Source organism: Pholcus phalangioides, unplaced genomic scaffold, assembly GCF_987345545.1.
Source record: "Pholcus phalangioides strain wild (caught in Gottingen) unplaced genomic scaffold, Ppha-v1.0 ptg000014l_1, whole genome shotgun sequence".
Lineage (NCBI taxonomy): Eukaryota > Metazoa > Arthropoda > Arachnida > Araneae > Pholcidae > Pholcus > Pholcus phalangioides.
The window spans coordinates 17,904,610-17,923,307 of NW_028301607.1; the positions used below are offsets into that span (position 1 = coordinate 17,904,610).

The 18,698-nt window shown below is 37.0% G+C and overlaps 1 protein-coding gene across 3 annotated transcripts in view; it reads left to right on the plus strand.

The window, feature by feature from the left end:
• The first annotated feature begins 901 nt into the window (after positions 1-901).
• The window catches only part of LOC149078233 (uncharacterized), a 575,966-nt gene continuing 558,169 nt past the window's right edge, over positions 902-18,698 (plus strand). For 2 of the 3 annotated variants that reach the window (XM_089241837.1, XM_089241838.1), the window contains exon 1: positions 904-1,405. The gene's annotated coding sequence lies outside the window, so the exon portion shown is untranslated. Of the gene's footprint in view, positions 1,406-18,698 lie in introns of all 3 variants that reach the window. The other variant, XM_089241835.1, reaches the window with a different exon arrangement.

The window sequence follows — 18,698 nt, forward strand, 5'->3', positions numbered from 1 at the left end:
TGGGCCGAGAAAATGTCGTCTCGCTCTGTCTATTTCCTTCCTTATTAATTATCACGGAGACATTACCTATGTCTCCAAGCGTGCGCGGGTTTCGCAGAATCCAAGGTTGAGGAAATGCAACTCCACAGTTTCTATACAGCTTTACGGTCATCCTTAACGAAATACCACTCACTGTAAACGAACTCTTCACGGATGCACGTCTGTCATTATCTGGCTATCGGCTCAAGTTCAAAGGAAATTTTGAAGTTTCTCCAAAATTTCGTTGGTTGCCGAGCTCAATCATTCCGTACGAGCCTCGCAACTCCAGTTTATAAGTTATAAGACGAAGGAGGAAAAAAAGAACCGAAAAAAAGAGTAAGAAAAGAAAGGTATCATTCCTCGTTGAAAGCTCGTAAATTTACCACGCCATTTGAATACATACAAGAAGGAAGCATTTTCAAGGCCAGTGGCGGAAGGAGACACTCGGACAGTCCGCGTGTAGATACACCCGATAGCTGCCGGGAGAACAAGTCGTTGGTACATGTGCCGCCGCCTCACATTATAACGGACAACCACAATCATCCAGAGAACAAAATAATAAAAGAAAAGTCGGAATCCATTTTGAGAAGGGCTCTTGGAAAAATAAACCGACTTTTTCTTTTTTACGTCGCTCCAAGAAGTTTAAACAAAGTCGCAGGCAAAAGCTTAACAAAGTTTTATCATCTTCTTCCTCCTCTTTTCCCTTTACTTTCTAAAAGGAAAAGAAGAATAAATAAAATAAGGGAGAGAGAAAAAAAGAGTTGAAAAAGAAGCGTCTGCGCTGTGTGTCTGCTGCTGCTACTCCAGAGAGAGAGAGAGAGAGAGCCGTGACCTTGTATCTCTCTCTTTTCAAGCCCAGGATCTATATTCGTCTGCTGTCTCTCTCTCTCTCTCGCTTCTCTGTTTACCCAGCAGGTGCGCGTGACGTCACTGGCGCATCACGCCAAGAAATAACATTCCGCATCCGCGTCGTTATATAGTTCCTCGGTCTAAACCGTTTCATTTGCAAACGACGAATTTTTCCAAATGACGTTTCGAAAACGTTTCTAAAATCAATCGAACATATTGGCTTCGTCTTTGCTCGACGATCACCGCGACGTTGTCGTCGTTCCGTTCGTTTCTGTTTTTTTCCCCGCTCGCGAACGGATCTGTATTTTTATTTACATTCGCCGGTGGGAACACGCGAGAGGAGATCCGGAGGAGAGAGAGGAGCTTTCTTATATACAAAACCCTCTTCCTCCCGAAAGAAAATATAATCAAAAGTGCGTTCATCGCCCACGCGGTTTTGCTTCTCCCGACCGTCGTCATCTGTCTTGGTGAGAACCACCAGCGAACGACGATCCATCCGCTGTGAATTGTCGTTCCAATGTCGGTTTCTGACGAACCGGTAAGTGCCGTTTATTTTTATTCCACCTTAATTTTTTTTTTTTTTTTGAATGCTTGTTACTGAAGGAGATGATACTACCAAACTCCCACTGTCTCCGACGTCGTGTGACAGTGTCGTCGTTGTCGTGCGGCAAAGCTAACGGTTGTCCGGAGCAACCGCCGGCAACCGGGAGAAAGAAAAAGAAAAAAAAACGTGCTTCCATCTCTTGGAGCCGGCATTTAAATTATTGCGTAACTCCTTCCAAGACGCCGCCGCAGCAACGTTTCGAAACATTCGTGTTTTTTTTGTTTTTTTTGTGATTTCGCATTACATCGGCGATCCTCTGAGACGTTTCTCTACGAGAATATGATATCTCTACCGGTATGAATATCATACATACACATCAAGAGGGCATATTCTTAATGATGATGCAATGATTTTAACATTCGAAACGCAACTAGAAAAAGGAGAAAACGGGGGGGGGGGGGAAGACACAAATGTATATATTGCTCGTTGTTTGCGCATATTTTTCCGCGAGCAGGTATTGATTAATTATATCTACGCTCATCCTCGTGTTCGTCATTAATTTTCTTTGCGGGCTCATTCCAAGCGAGCAACACTGTTTTCGGAGTTACTAATACTGTCGAATGCACTGAGGGTTTGTGTTGGCGCGCGGGGGTCCAGTCCTTTGTTTGCCTGTGCAGCTGATCTTGGGGCCCCGTGGGGAAAGATGATATCATAATCCGGCGGTGACCTTTCAGTAAGAAATTCCTTGGAATATGGACTGGGTCACCGTTCGGTTAGGATGTCCAATGCATCACCTCAACCGGGTGTCCTCTCACTAGGGGTTCCACTAAAAGTGCACTCGGCGCCGCTTAATCTGGTAAAAGACAATTCCTAACTCGAATGAAAATTCTCCCATACAGACAATGTTAAAATTAATTGAAATATTTGAAATCGGTTTGATATCAGTTTAAAAGAGATCAACTGTACTTTTGGTTAGTTGAGTGTAATCATAAGTGGGGATTCAGCCCCCTCCCCGAACACGGAAAGCCAATAACAAAGTTCTTTTCACTGAATGGGGGCGATAGGAGCGATTACCACCCTCTGAACCGCCAATGGCACAGTTTCCCAAACTTTTCATTCTACATTGCCCCCTTCTTCTCATTTTTCTCTCTTATCGGCCCCCAAGACAACCCATAGGAATCTATACTAAACCCATTTCTTTCACCGTCCTCTGGACTGTTCCTTTGCAACCCGGAGCGATATTGCCCGCTTTGGGAAACACTGGCCTATGGTGACAATCAGATTTTCCCAAATCAGGCTTTTCAACGGCGTTGCTCATCACAGGCGGAGATAGACTTGGAAGTCTGGGGAGGCATGGTCATTATTGCTGGGGGCCATAACGATGATAATGTCAATTCATATATAGTCATATACATTAGATCAGTCGACTCCGCCATTTGACGCTGGAGAGGGGAGGGCATTGCCATGCCCCCCCCCCCCCGTATCTTCGCCCATGCTTGCTCATGGATGCGCTCACGATTTCTTGAAAATTATATTCATTGAGATCAAGTTTTTTGTCAAAGTTGACTGTTGGGCTTCCTGGCCCCTCCAGTAGAGAGAAAAAATTTTCACCCATGAGCTATGAATTTTGCGTTTTTCTGTTCATGATTATGATTTCAGCAACACTATTGAATGCCACTATTGATCACCCAAATCGACCCACCAGTTGGAATTTCTTATAAAATGGCTTGATTGAGATCTCACCTGATCTTTCCAAATAGTCAGAGATACATGAGAAAATACACAAACAAATGTGAAAATTCTAAGAAAAGGAGCCAAATACAAATATTATACAGTGATAAACCTCGGCTAACGAAAATGATTCATTCCGGAATCACTTTCATTAGCCGAAACTTAATTTCCCACAGGTTTCTATGGAAGATCGTTTGATTCGTTCCAGGTTCTACCCAAAATTCAAAGACACGTTTTTAAAACACCAAAGAATTCTATAAAAAAAAGAGAAAATCTGTTATCGTAATATTTGAATCGCCCTATGTACACAACCAGCAACAGCTTTAGCCTATTGAAGGCTGATGCAGACGCCACTCAATCGAGTTCGTAGGTGCCCCATCCGTTTGTGATTTGGTCTCTCCTAGAATGTCCAGACTGTTCAACTTGATGCTAAGATTCTTCCACCTTAAGAACCCCTCCCCCCCCCCCTTTCCGTGCTCTAAAAACATAGGCTCCTTTTTTTTCAACGCATTTTATATTAACTGAATCTTTCATTTTACATGAAATGGTTTGAAGAATTTCAGAAAGAGAAATGTAGGCGCATATAAAAAAAAAGATTCCGCGATGGACATGACTTCATCGGGCTCTGGTGACAGTAATTCCGATCATGATTAGTGTAAAAATTCAGCTCACGCCGCGGTTACTTTTACGTTAGCGAATGCAGCCACATATCAACGAAATGTCTTTAGCCGAGGCAGAAAAATCACGAAAAAATGTTCGTTAACCGAGAAATTCGTAAACCGAGGCGTTCGTTATCCCAGGTATTACTGCATATATCTCTTTATACACGCAACGGAAAAAAATTATTGTGTTTTTACCATAAATTGTATATGTTTATTCAAATCAATTATGAATTGAATCGCTTCGTCCACGAGCGATGAAGGCGGGCGGTTCAATGTTTTTACACTCCACATTAAACTCACTAGCTATAATACTCGGCGCTGCCCGGGTTTTCTTCAATTACTGATTGAATGGGATGATTGAAAAGATGGCACACATTATGAAGGAATAAACTATTATGCATAATACTGGCAGCATTAAACAAGTGACAAACCATTATAAAGACATATGCATGTCTGAAACGCATTGCTAGAGAACCACAGTAACCAAAGTAAACATTCCGAAAGTGATTGTTGAGATCCAGAAAAACCATTGTTGAAAAACCTCGACGGTTTTTTGCCCATTTCGGGCATTTGCCCAGCTCTGACAAACTCTTAAAGTAGCCTATCGTTGGATCCGGGTGGTATATATGCAAAAGTTACCGACGGTCGGTCTGAAATTGTAGATTTGTATAGAGAACATACATACTCACACACACAAGCACAGAAAATCAATATTTTATGTATATAGATTCACACATAGTGGATCCTGATAAGATAAGGGATTCGTCTCCTCCAGCTCCTGTAACTCCGGTACCAGCGCCGTTAAGGAGATCGCCTTAAGGCTCCGCATCCGCACATACAAGTTTTAACAATTGGGTTATTCGGAGCTATTCACGCGATGCGGATGCGGAGCGAATTCGTCCGCATCTTTGGCTACTTTTTAAAGATGATTTTGCACGGAATTTTTATAATTATTTGCAATAAATATACCCTTAAAAACACCGTACGATGGTCCCTGCTCATTAATATAATGTACCTACATACGTCTATCCCTCCGTTTCCTTCTGAGATGGAGATATAGCAACTTTAACTGCCTTTTGTCCATAATTTACAATTTTATACAATAAAACTTGTCAACAACGGCCACTGACGGGACCAAAGTTATAAGCCGTTCTGTTCATTACGAATATTTAATTGACTAAATACTTTAATAACATCAAAATTTAATGTAAAATAATTAATTAAAAAAATGCTTTTATTAAAAGTGCCGGCCCTGACTGAACACCGTACGTGGGTACCTTGAAAAAAAGTGAAATTTTATATTTCAGAAGTGACTAATCTAAAGATGGGATTTCACTTTAAAAGGTTTATGAAAGTTATTTTATAAAACTTGGAAAAAACAATCAATAAATTTATCGGTTGCATTCCAGCAAACGCAACCGATCAGCTTATTGGTTGCATTTTTAAAAGAATTATTATAAATTTTTTCTAGTGTAATCCCGGCCTTAACCCCGGATTACACTATAAAGTTTTTAAAAGATACTTTATAAAAGTTGAAAAATTCAATCAATAATAGGCGCATCGGTTGCATTCAACCAGATGCAACCGCTGATCTTATTGATTGAATTTTTCACGTTTTATCAAAGAGCTTTTACAAAACTTTTATAGTGTAATCCCGGCCTAAGACACTAATTGTGATGTGAATATTTCTAAGCACAGACATTTTGAAAGTCTCCATCCCTCCCCTTTTTTTCTACTTGCAAAGTCTTTGATATCTCTTGATTTTTGTTTTTGGAACATCGATGTTTTGGATGTTTTTGGATTGGATTTTTCGAACATTGTATGTTTTTAGAATTTTTCTTTCATACTTTTCCGAAGACAGATTTTTTTCAAAATCTTTTGAAAATATTTTAAGATATTTTCTCCCATCGACTACTTGTGAAGATCGGAATGAAAAGGCATCTTTATATCCATATATTCTATGGGGCTCGAGATTAAACAATCGAAGAATGGCTCTATGCTGCCTAGGCACGAATTTCAAATTAAAGATGCGGGCGCAGTGCTCGTGTGAAAGGGTATGCGGATCCGCATCCGCTCCGTGTGAAAGGGGCCTTATTCTCAATGGGAATCGCTGGGATCGCCGCTTATTGACGTCGTAATCAATGTGATACGATAACCGAGTTTGAATATTTATGTAAATAACAGAGATGTAGTCATATGCTATTGAGAAGACTCGAGGACGATTTAAGTGATGCCTATGAATTAGCTACAAGGTAAATGAAAAGTCAAACGATATGACAAGTTTTAGGCTGGCGATTTTTGCCAGTTTTGACTATATGTTTAATAACTAAATTTAAATTTTAATATTGTAAATATGCGTATGCCACGTTTTTAGGAATGACCATTACCTTTTAACAAATAGATACATCCACACTAGAGCAAGTGCTGTAATAAACGAGGCGCGATAAGATGCGAGTTGATACTGGCTCAATTTGTTTTTCGGGTTGCTGCCACATCGAAGTTCACGTGCGACGGTTTGAGAACTGCCTCTTGTATTGAAAGACCTTGAGATGAGTAATCAAGAAAACTGTCGATGAATCAAGGATACATAATCTGGGAGCTCAATCAAAATAGTCCCTTGTATAGAGCTTAATCTTCAAGAGTAGTAATGTGAAGATCGAAGAAAAATTATATAACCTAATTTCAAGAAATTCTTTATCTACCACATTATGAAAAGTAGAATAAAAAATGATAATAAATGAAAATAAAAATATAAATGCAATGATGATAATAATAAATAATTATCATGTAAATTATTTGGTAGGTCATTTCAGTTCGAATTCATTCAGTCATTCAGTTCAAAAACAAAAACCTTTTTCAAACAATTAGTACATAAAAATTTTTCCAACCTGGTACTTCGAAGTACCGTCAATAAATTAAAGGTTAATAATAAAGAGATGAGAAATCATATGCCAAATATTAGTCATAAAAACATAATGAATAATTTAACGATAATACTATAAATGAAGTCATATACTAATACTTATATAATACTAATGAAGTCTTTTATTTTATCGTTTCCTAAAATGGATGATATCGCCCCCGGGTGGGAAGCTCCGTAGAACGGACAGTAGGTAGTGGGCATGGTTAAAACAATAAATGCGACATGAAAATTGGCATAACCCTTCAACCGACTTAGAATAAATCGCTGAATTCCTCGTAAAATGTCATATTTTTTTATGAAGTTGACGTAATGTAAATTTTGTAAATTCATAATGTGAAATTAGAAAATCAATATATTCATCTTTGCCCTCCCCAGAGATGAATATATTATCTATGAACATATATATACATGTCGTATACATAAACCCCCTCGCTAAACCCCGGAACTTTTCTCCAACTCCCAACCCCATCTTGCCTGTAAGCACCACAAAATTTGTTAATCGCGACAGTACCCAATTGTCCGGGGAAAATATGTGGTATTTATTTATTTTTTGACACAAAATAAAGTATTCAAGACTGCCACGAAGTTGGGCTCTGGAAGAGATGATCTCGGCAACGGGATAAGTCCAGTGGCAAAGTTCTAGCGTTCATTCATACATTCGTACCTCGCTAAAGGAATTGGCGGGAAAATTCGAAATTTCGGTTGAGTCATGGAGAGCGGTTTCAAATTGATTTGTGATTCAACCAAAAAAAATATTGTACGATCGGAAGAATACGGAGATATAATAAGGTAGAAAAAACGAGTTTTCAAACATCAAAATCACAGTAGTATATTTTGAATTGTGAAGAGAACGCGCTTTTGTTATAAAATATATTTTTTGAAAATCATTCACGATGAAAAATTTCATTTGAATGAGGGTTTAAAAGAAAAAAAAAAGTACATCTGGTGAATTTACTTGTTTTTTAAACTTTTAATTTTAAGATTGATTTTCAAAATTTTCAGATTATAACTTTATTAGTTCAAAAAGATACTATATTGCCCCTCATAAGCCGGCATGCCGAATAAGATCACTGGACACCAGCTTTTTGAATGTTAGTGTCTGGGATGTGGGAAAGAACGAGACTTAATGAGAATCTCCGAATAATTCAAAACACCATTATCAATTTATATTGATCATTAAATAAATAAGCGAATCAGAATGAAAAAGGTATTTTTCACTGTAGCAAACCTATTTTGCCCAGAAATGTGATAACAATGATGAAAATTGAACATTTGGACGGCTGTTATATAAAAGAAATCAAGCGCCATTTTTAACATTATTGAGATATACCGACATCTGAACTGTTGAAAAAGAGGTGGGATTTTTCATATAAATAGAACCAAGTGACAAATAGACTGTGATGTGGTCTGTGTGCACTTGAAGCAACTATCAAACTGAAGAGATAACTGAATCGAAGATAACTTTAAATAGCTTTTTCTCAGTTTTGATTTATTGGCGCTTGGTTCCTTTTCATATAAAAGCCGTCCATTTATTTTTTTCTCTAATTTAATTATCGGCAACTTAATGCTAAATACAGATATTTCGCAAGTTTTTTTTTATTTTGCATGTTTAAAGAATTATGCCGTCAATTTTCCATTACATTGACATGTTTTGCCGTGTAATTATTTGTCTTTTTGCTGTGCTTATTAAAATTTTGCACACATGATAGAGGAATAAAAAAAAATGCTTCACACAGTCTATTTATATCTTCATTTAACTCTCTTAATCTACGCTGATAGATATGCTTAGTACCCACTTTATGTTCTTGCGACAGCAAAAGCGAACATAAAGCATAATTATCGGATTGTAGCACATAAAACAGAAAATATTTATAATATAGGTTCAAATCAGCCAATTCAACGGTTTCTTATAGTGCAGATATTTAACTTCAACGTGCTCCAATCATCCAGGGATGACGAGCGTAGTTGCGTGCTCAGAATGATCTGGGCTTTTTTTCGAGAAATTTGTTAACACACGAAGTTCTTAAAACGACGTATAGATAGCGAACGCACATATATTCTAGGTTTGCTTGTACCATGTGGGACGATTATATATTGTTAAGTGGTGGTAGAGTGTCCGCATGATTCCTATCGCTCTTTTGATGGTGATTGTGGGAACCCAGATTCTCTGTATCGCGCCTTTTTTCTCGATTCTGTTATACAATGAAACCAGTATAAAAAGGAAAGTCAAGAAACGCAAATAAGGTTTCACTTTAGACAGGTTTCCATTTTATAAAGGTGCACACACGCATGAAAGCATTAATCAATGAAGGGACTACTTTTTGATTCCATCGAAAACAGGTTTCCGTCTCAAAGGAAATTAATGTGGAAATAATATTATTTCCGTCCGTATTTGCAACGTATGAATTTGAGTACCATCTATCTTTCGCAAACGACAACTGGAAAAAAAGAGGAAGTTTTTTTAATCCGCCGTTTTGAGCATCATTTTGAGACTGTTCCCGTAGCTTAGTGGTTAAGGCAACCTAGTGGTTAAATATCCGGCATTTGCATATCGAATTTCCCGGCATGCCAGAAAACACGAGTATTTCTGGCATGCCAGCTAATGCGAGGAAATACGGTACAATACTCGGTAGATCTATATCCATAGTGCCGATCTATATTTTAGAAATCCATAAATCACTTGATAACCGTGGATAAACGATATGGTTCCAAACTTTCACTTATTACTAAACTTTTCAATTTGCTGACTATCAGTATAATTATTATAAAAAAAACATGATAAAGAATTGCTTGATGTTATGAAATGTTCTCCGATAAAAATAATTTTTACCATTTCAATAATTTTGTAGAGTAACTTTCGTAAAAAGGTCCGTAAAAAAGGCATTCGGCACATTCACATACATACACGTAAATTATACTGTATTTCTTCGAATTAGCCGGCGTAACAGAAAAATGCGATGTAGACCTTCATGCCGGGAAATACGACTTATAAATTCCTTTTAATTGTCTGAACTGTAGAATTGGTTAATTTTAGCTGATTTAAATCTTGGTGGTATCTGTGTTTGAACCTCATATTGCCTTTTGTTACCCCGTAATTTTGATTTATTAAACATACATAAATCATATGTTTTTTCCTTAAATATTATCAAGTTTCCTTATATGTTCTTAAGTTCTTGCAAAATTTTATGAATTAACCCTTTATATGCTGACAGTACTTTAAAGTACAAGGTTAGATCATTTGTTTTGAACCAACTCATTGTCTCAAAAACATTTTTTTTTTGCCTTTAATTAGAACTAAAATGACCTACCAAATTCAATGTATATACATGATAACTATTTATTATTATCATTACATTTTATACCTTTATTTTAATTTATTCTAATTTTCTTCTTATTCTACTTTTCACAATGCCATATATATAAAGGGTTAAAATAGAAAAGGAGTAGTACCGTGAAGTTTTTTTTTTTGCATTTCTCCATCACGTGTAGAAGATTAAATGAGCCACGCAAAAAAATGAAAAAATTGCAGTCCGAGCGTGATTTTGGAATGCAAGAACGGTGATACGTCAGAGCTTTTCAATATCTAAAAGAAATCTTACATCCTAAAATTAACCGAAAAAAAAAATCTTAGTTGATTCTGAAAGCAATGTAAGGAAATTATTCTCAGATTTAGATACGCTTTGTGTGTGAAACAAATGTGGAATCAAATATTTTTGCTTGCAAATGGAAATAGATTTTTCCCGAAATCCGGAAAACATATCCATCTGTTGTTTCCTTACTCGACGATATTTCAATAAATAATAGCTGCTTTTCAGAAAGTTTCTGGAATAATAGAAGAATAACTTGACGTTAACTACGGGAACAAATCAAGCCCGAATAGCGAAGAAAGTGAGTTATAGAGAACATTAAATAATTACATCTTATATTATCATGATTACTGAAGTATAAGTGCGAATGTTAAATTTTTATCAAATTCCCGGTTTAAACAAGTGCTAAAAATAAAAATACATGAACTGTTTTTCATTTCGTTTTTATTCGCGTATTTTCGATTGTCTAATTTTGTTTTCTAATATCAATTGGTATCGGTGCTTTAAATGTATTCAGCGATTTTTATAATGAACCTCGCTTTTTCCGGCATGACCCGGAGAATGCACGATGCAAAATGTGACTCAAAAATTTGGTGCCTTGGGGATGCCGGCTGATACGAGGAAATACGATTTCCGAAACAATCTTTTGTCATCAAGACACGTAATGAAGTGTTTTCCTAAACTTTGGAAAAAAAACTTTATAAAACCTCTTTGTTTTAGAAATCTTATATTGCGATTGTATCCACGTACGGGTTGATTATAAAAAAACTATCCCGACATATGGGCCTCTAACTATCATACCATTCACAGAAACTGAATGAAATTTTGGCATAAGGTATTTTGAGGTATGTGCTCAAGAATGATATGGAAAACAACGGTGTCAGTTACGGTTACAGTGAGAAAATTTCGAAAATATCAAATGGCAACACCAAGTTTTTTGTATTGGAATGCGATCTCCATACTGAAAAACACTAAATAGCGTTGGAATGGCACCTGTAGCACGAAAAGCCCCGGAGCTAGGCAAGGAAAAAGTAAAAAGGACTTTGCCGTGCACCAGAGCATTAATGTTCGTTTCATTCGTCACACCGTTTCTTCGGCTGAGATCCCAGCCTGATTAGTCCTCCACAAGATCATGTGGAGAATTTGTGAAACACAATAAAATGCTTTATTTTATGCTGCTTCTCTGTCCTTATTGGTTGTCCTCACTTTTAGCCTATTTACCGCCGGTGATTTTCATGCTACAGTTGCCGTTCGAACGCTATTTAGGGTTTTTCACAATGGAGATCACATTCCAATACAAAAAACTTGGTGTTGCCATTTGATATTTTCGAAATCTTCTCACTGTAACCGTAACTGTTAGAGTGACACTGTTGTTTTCCATATCATTCTTGAGCGCATACCTCAAAATACCTTATGCCAAAATTTCATTCAGTTTCTGTGAATGGTATGATAGTTAGGGGCCCATATGTCGGGATAGTTTTTTAATAATCACCCTGTATTTTACTCTGAAGTGAATTTATGGTACATTCAAAGTGGTATGCATATTGAATTACGTGGTACATTGGGGCAATCCTCAAGCGAGCCCGAATTTGGATAAAAGCGTCCAGCAGTTTTGGTACTTGAGTGAGCGCAGTAGTGCTCGTGAGCAACAGATTAAAACTGCCTGGTTCAAAATAGCAAACACGATTGTTTAAGGCAAATTCTACGGCTTGTTTATTACAGTAGTTAGGTTAAGACAAAAAATATTTAAAAAAGTCATTACGGAGCTTATATATATATATAATTTCTTTTTAATGAACAAGTGCTTTTTGTTTCTCGTGAGCATTTGTGACTCCACCGAACCAGTTGGCAGTTTTGTTCGTCAGATTTTCTGGCAACATCACCGAGATTATGGAAAATGCATTTTTTTCTGGGTCCTCATCTAGTTTTCTAGTCCACTTATCATCCATTCACTCATCTGTACTCTGTGTTGGCGAGATGGAAATATTCCCGCTTTCGCTTCTCTGCCAAGTTCTTGATTCTATATTTGTCGCTGCCTCTGGCTTTTTTATATCTATCTATACAGTAGCTCAACGAGGTATATCTGTAGTTGTGGAGAAACATTATTAGGATCTGGAAGTCTATAATTATAAATATTGATTACCAATAACAAAATTTTATAATAAAAAAGTTTCTTTGTTTTTCCAAAATGAAAATTTTTCTTCTTTTGTAAATATCATAGTTTTCACGTTAGTAATCATCTGCATTCTTTGGTCATCGCTTGCTTTGAGAATTCCACGGCGGCGGAAGAGAGTCATTATTCACTTGTTTCCGTATTGAGACGGATGCTGCTTAGGAAGATATTTTTTTTCACGATGAAGGTAGATCTCTCCCATCGATGGTGTAGTCCTTGGTTGTCAGAAACTCTTAAACCCGATTGCGGTCGCACCATCGCACCTCAGGGTTAATCAAAAAGGCAAAGATTGGAGCGAAATATTTAAAATTCCTAATCTTGGTTCCAAAAATATTCCCGAACGTAAAAGTGTAACGTTCTTTAATTAAAATCCTATGTAATGACGATAAATCAAATCATATTCAATGACTCTATAAGTCACTATAACGATGACTTTATAACGATAATCTTTATTACAATATGACTCTCTGTACACGATGCACTCTTCATATTTTTAATATATTTTAATATATTCTCCTATAAAGATACACTTCTCCGGTCCCTTGAGTATCGTTATTTAGGCGTTCGATTATATATATCACGACCATTTTGGTAAGTTTTATCAATTTTGTTTATATATTGCGAATTTATCACATTAACAGGTGGTTATAATCCCCAGGTCGTATTGGTAAATGCGTTATTTCCCAAAGGGTTCGTCGTGGCTCCAAGGGGAAGATATTGATCTGTGAGCCTATTTACGATTTCAAGTGGTTCTTTTAGTAGTGTGTTACTCTACTAAACTCGGATAGAGCGGAGAGTGGCATCATCCTTGCTATCTGGTGGCAATGTCAGTATTGTGAGCTCAGAGCTCAGGCAGGTCTGGCCGCCCATGTACGGTTCCGTTCAGCGCACGTGAGCTCTAAAGAAAGATTGGTGTTCGGTGCCTTTGTAGTCTATTGCGCTCACTCGACAAGTGAGAGGACGTGAGTTCGATTCCCCGTAAGGGAAGCTGAATTTTCTTTCTTTCGTGAATTCATCCTCGCATCAGTCAGCTGTTGAAAACCTTCGTAACTACTAATAACGATTTTTAACCGTCACACATTAGATGTTTTCTCCTCTGAAGACGATGGAATATTCCAGATCATCCACCTACTCCTCTCCTAAATCCGATTAAGGGCCTATGACACTCATTACAGAGGAATCAGTCTACTTTTCCTACATCCACCAAGGATCCCGCGCGAACTGTTTTGAGGACCCGCTGACGAATCATGAATCGGGAAAAGGAGGCGCGACTAGCTAAAGTTTCACTGAGTAAATGCTACTAAACCATACATGTACCTCGTCCATATTCCTCTGTGAAATTTTCAACGAATTGGTACATGTTGAGATGTGCATGTCCGTGTTGTGAACCTAACGTGAAACTTGTTTCTGTGTAATGCTTGTTATAGTGCTGCCGTCTACCATATATTTTCGAACTATGAGTGAAGTGTAATGTTTGAAGATTTTATCGTTGTAGGTCTGTTGCACTTTGCGGCGAGACTCTTTAATGGGGAGATCGGCTTTTGCATTCGCACATCAAAGTTGGGAACCACAAAAAACCAACTTCATCCGACCACCACAGCGGCACTGGGTAAATGCTATGAAACTTCAATGAAATAACGAAAATTATCCGGAATCAGATGAGAAAACAACTAAATGGCTTTTAAGTAGTTAATCCCAAAATCGTTTTAGGTCACTTTTCTCACCGACATGCTTGCATAGTGCATACTCTTTTGATTATTCATATCGCTTGCGAACTCTCTAGTTTACTCTTTTATTCGTTCAGATACTTGCACATGCTTTACGTGACACTTTTGGTCATTCATGAGACTAACCTGGTCCCTAGCTCTCTAGGTCATTTTTTTGGTCATTTACATGCTTGTACACGCTCATCAACCTGGTCCCTCTCTCTGTAGACAAAGGTAGATTTATGGTTTTCTCTTGTTTTATGTTCCCCCTGTAAATACGCCACTGTATATGATTATATGAGAGGAGCTTATTTTTTCAAAAAGAACATTTATTTCCATTTTTTAAAAATTCATTTATTGAAATTCATTTTTCCATTGAACTTTAACTTTATAACATAGTATTTAAATGTTCTTCTCTATATTGGTACCTGCATACCCAGCAGGTATTCATGGTACCTGCTGGGTTATTTCCACTTTTGAAAAAGCTTCATTCCGGAGGATTACTTTTTTACTTTTACTGTAATTTAGTGGAAATATTCCGTTTCGAAAATAGGCTATATATACACTGTTTCCAAAAGTCTGTCTTTTGTGGAGTTTAGACATTTTCTCGAATTTCTAGCAAAATATCGGGCGAATCGTTCTGAAATTTCGGTCACGTGAACCCTATGATTGTACTCATGATTTCCAGTGAAAATTTAGTCACGAGCGCATTTGGGGCGACAAAAAATAAAAAAATAAAAAAAAAGTTTTTGATCAATCCTGTATGATAAAAACTTGTGGCTTTTACAAAGTATTGTGCTAACTTTGTGCAATACTCGTGTGTATTTTCATGAGAATAGCATGGATATTCACAAAGATACAAATGTTTTCTATAAAAATTCCCATTTTCGTCTCTTGTTTTTCGCTTATAACATGCGGATTTCCCAACCAATTTTCACGTAATTTACAGAAAAAATTGGCACTGCGCATGAAACATGCTGTGTATGAATTAAGAACGTGACAATTTATCATGAGGTATGAACATTTTTAGTAAATGATTTTTATCCTGTATGCGCAGAAAATATCGACTTATTTTCATAATTTGATTGCCAAACATATGTATAATACAATGTATATAAAAATACAGTTGAATGCCGGAAAAACTCAGAAAGATATGTGTGATATCGGGATATCGGGTAAAGGGATTTTCCCCAAATTGGTATTTCCATTATTTTATGTTATTTGATTATTTTATTTTCTAATAAGAGGAATGCTTGAACTGAACGCACATGTCATAATAAAGAAACTGAAGGGAAATAATCTAATGGCAGAAAATAAATTTTTTGAAAAATCTCTTATCATCCAGGTACTTTCAACCAGTAACATAAATTACACCTCTCGATACCATATACATTTTTTTGAATTTTTACAACATTCAACTGAAATTTTTATATAGTCTCATTATATGTCTGACAACCAAATTATTGAAAATAAAATCGATATTTTCTGCGCATGCGCGATTAAAAATCATTTACTGAAAATGCTCATATGTCATTGAATTGTTACATTCTAAAATCATACAATCATACAGAGGGCGTTTCATGTGTAGTGTCAATTTTTCCGTAAATTTCATGAAAATTGATTAGAAAATTCGCATGTTATAAGTGGAGAAACACTCGATGAAAATTGGAATTTTTATGTCTGGTGGCGGAAGTTCATAATATCAAGGCAGATATTAAGAAGACACCAACGAATAAATACATGATGAATAATTTTCGTGTATTTGCCTTATTCGTTGGTGTCTTCTTAATATTCTTGGATAAAGTTAATCAACTGATCCATAAGGTATGAGACTCTGACATCTTATCAAAGTTGCACTGGGCCTGGTCCGTCCTTGCATAGTGCCAGAGCGATCCAGAATCTCCACAAAGTTAGTACAATATTTTGTGAAAGTCACAAAGTTATTTGCATTTTATTAATCATACAGTGTTTATCAAAAAACTTTTTTTCCTATTTAAGTTTTTGTCGGTCCCCCAAATGCACTCGTGACTAAATTTTCACTGGAAATCATGAGTACAAGCATAGGGTTCACGTGACCGAAATTTCAGAACAATTTGCCCAGCATTTTTACTAGAAATTCGAGAAAATGTTTAATTTACAAAAAGGACACGGACTTTTGGAAACAGTGTATAACTGAAAATATCAATTTCTCACTCGATTTCATAATCTCAAATAAATAAGAAATACTGGTATGAAAACCATTTCGGTGACTATGATGCCGCAGATGTAATTAAAGAGCACCGTGCAATGCGCATTGCATTATGTCCTCGTAGCTTCTATTCGATTTTTATTGTCGTTTAGTCACCGAAGGGAACATTGCCATCATGATATGGAGATTTTCTGCTCTATCTGCTGGTCTTTGCAACACGGGCATAATTCGCGGACGTACAAAGTGTGTGCTTCGGTAAAACTTGCTTGAGAAGAAAAACTTGCGGTATGCATAAAAGATGCGGCACTTGGATGTCTCTCCACCTCCAACTTATTTACGCCGTATCTACCCCAAAGATTGTTTTCGGGAATGTATTTCCGTTGTTGGTTATTGCTTTTACCGGAAATCCTGCAGATTGCGACAGAATAACTCAGCCTCGTTTATTTTCCTCTCTCATTCCAACGCGAGACTAAATTTGGTTCTACAAATAGCAAACATGATGCCACTTATGGGTGTTCCTGTAACTTACTCGATAGCCCACTCACGTGATTGTAGTTGGCTTCTTGTGAAACCCTAGATATGAACCAGATTCGAGTATCCACGTGCGAGTAGAGATTATGTTTACTTTTAATTTAATTTTTGTAAGGTAAACTGAGGTAAGTGGAAATTGGGGGTAAGGGAAAGCCCACGATTTCTAAAAGTTCAGTCAGTTTGTGGGAATGGTCTTCCCATGCTGAATTTTTCCCATTATTACTCCTATTTTTCAGTAAAAATGTGATTGGTACCATCGCTGTTCATACAAAGTTGGAAGAATTGTTTTTTCTTTATTTTTTTCATATGGAGAAGTTAGGTTTGTAGGTACCCACCCGTTTTGCCCTTTACATTTCGAATATTTTTAAAAGTACGAGGTGGCGTAATATCGTTTTTTGGTGTCGATTTCTTGTATTTTATCTTTCATTTCAATGTAATTATGGTATTTCTTTTGGTTACGAAATTGAGAGAGCTTCACATTTGCCTCATTGCTGAGGAAAATGGAACCAAATGCATTTACAATAACCTCGCACCTATTTGCATTGGCTTTATCAAATGTGGTACGAATGTAAAGAAAGAGATAAAGCTCTTGAATCAGCACTAACTGCAAGAGATGTGTCTTGATTTAGAGGAAGAACGAAATTTCATTGACATAATGTCATAACATTTCAGATGCAAAGGTTGGTGATTGAGTTCTCGTCGAATTCTCAAATAAAAAAGTCAGTAAAGATGTTCGTTAGGCAACTAAACCTAAGTTGAGCAAAGCGGAAGCAAAATTTGGGGGAAAAAATCGTTACCCCACATCAACCTTTCAATGGCCCAACAAAGATGGTTAAAATATCAATAGAGGTGATGAAGTTCTGTCCTTTCTTTCACCTTCCAAGTTTTATAGTTCAAAGAAAAAGTTCTCATTTCTTTTCTCATTACGTACTCCCATAGTCTTATCGTGGAGCTGATGCAGGTGGCCCCAGGAACTTGACAAGACCTATAAGGCAGCGAGAGTTCATAGGACTACCAGGGGTCCTTATCTTCCAGGCTAAGGTATGAGACTCTGTCATATTACCAAAGTTGAATTGGGTCGTCCTTGGACACTGCCTTGCATAGTGCCAGAGGGATCCAGAATCTCCACAATTACCGGCATAGTGAGTTGAGCGATTAAACCATTCTAAATAGACTGAAAATGCGCCGTGTTCTGTGACCACTGTTCACTACTATATTTTCTTTGGGCCAAACATTATGTTGCCACCTGACCAGTCGTTGGATTTTTTAGGCGTCTGTATTGGTCTGCTTCTTTAACCTTCTTATCGGTACTGACGTGATATCTCGCCTTCTTAGAAGTTGTTTTTTTTCAAAAATGATAAGCCAAAATATATTGTAAAGCTAATTTCTCAATGGAACACATTTTACTATCACCCCCCCCCCCACTTTGCATCTACTGAAAATTGAAATAAAGTCTACTTCATAAAAGAAAAAAAAAGTATTGTTCCGGATAAATACCCCCCCCCCTCCCCTCTCACAAGTCCTTGAAATAAGCAGAGGAGATGAAAGAGTTTGCAGAACGTTACAGATTTATTTAGAACAGCTATTTGCGCACAGAGATTTGACGAAACACGTTAAAAAGAGAGCGACTTCTCTCACATTCTCACATGCGAGATATTGTATTTAATTCAACTGTTTCACTAAACCGCTCTCTAGTTTCGCTTTAGCGGCGGTTTTATAGAGTCGAGAAAATTTCTAGAACGTTCTCCACGGTTTTCGCGAGATCCTAACATTTATACATTTATCT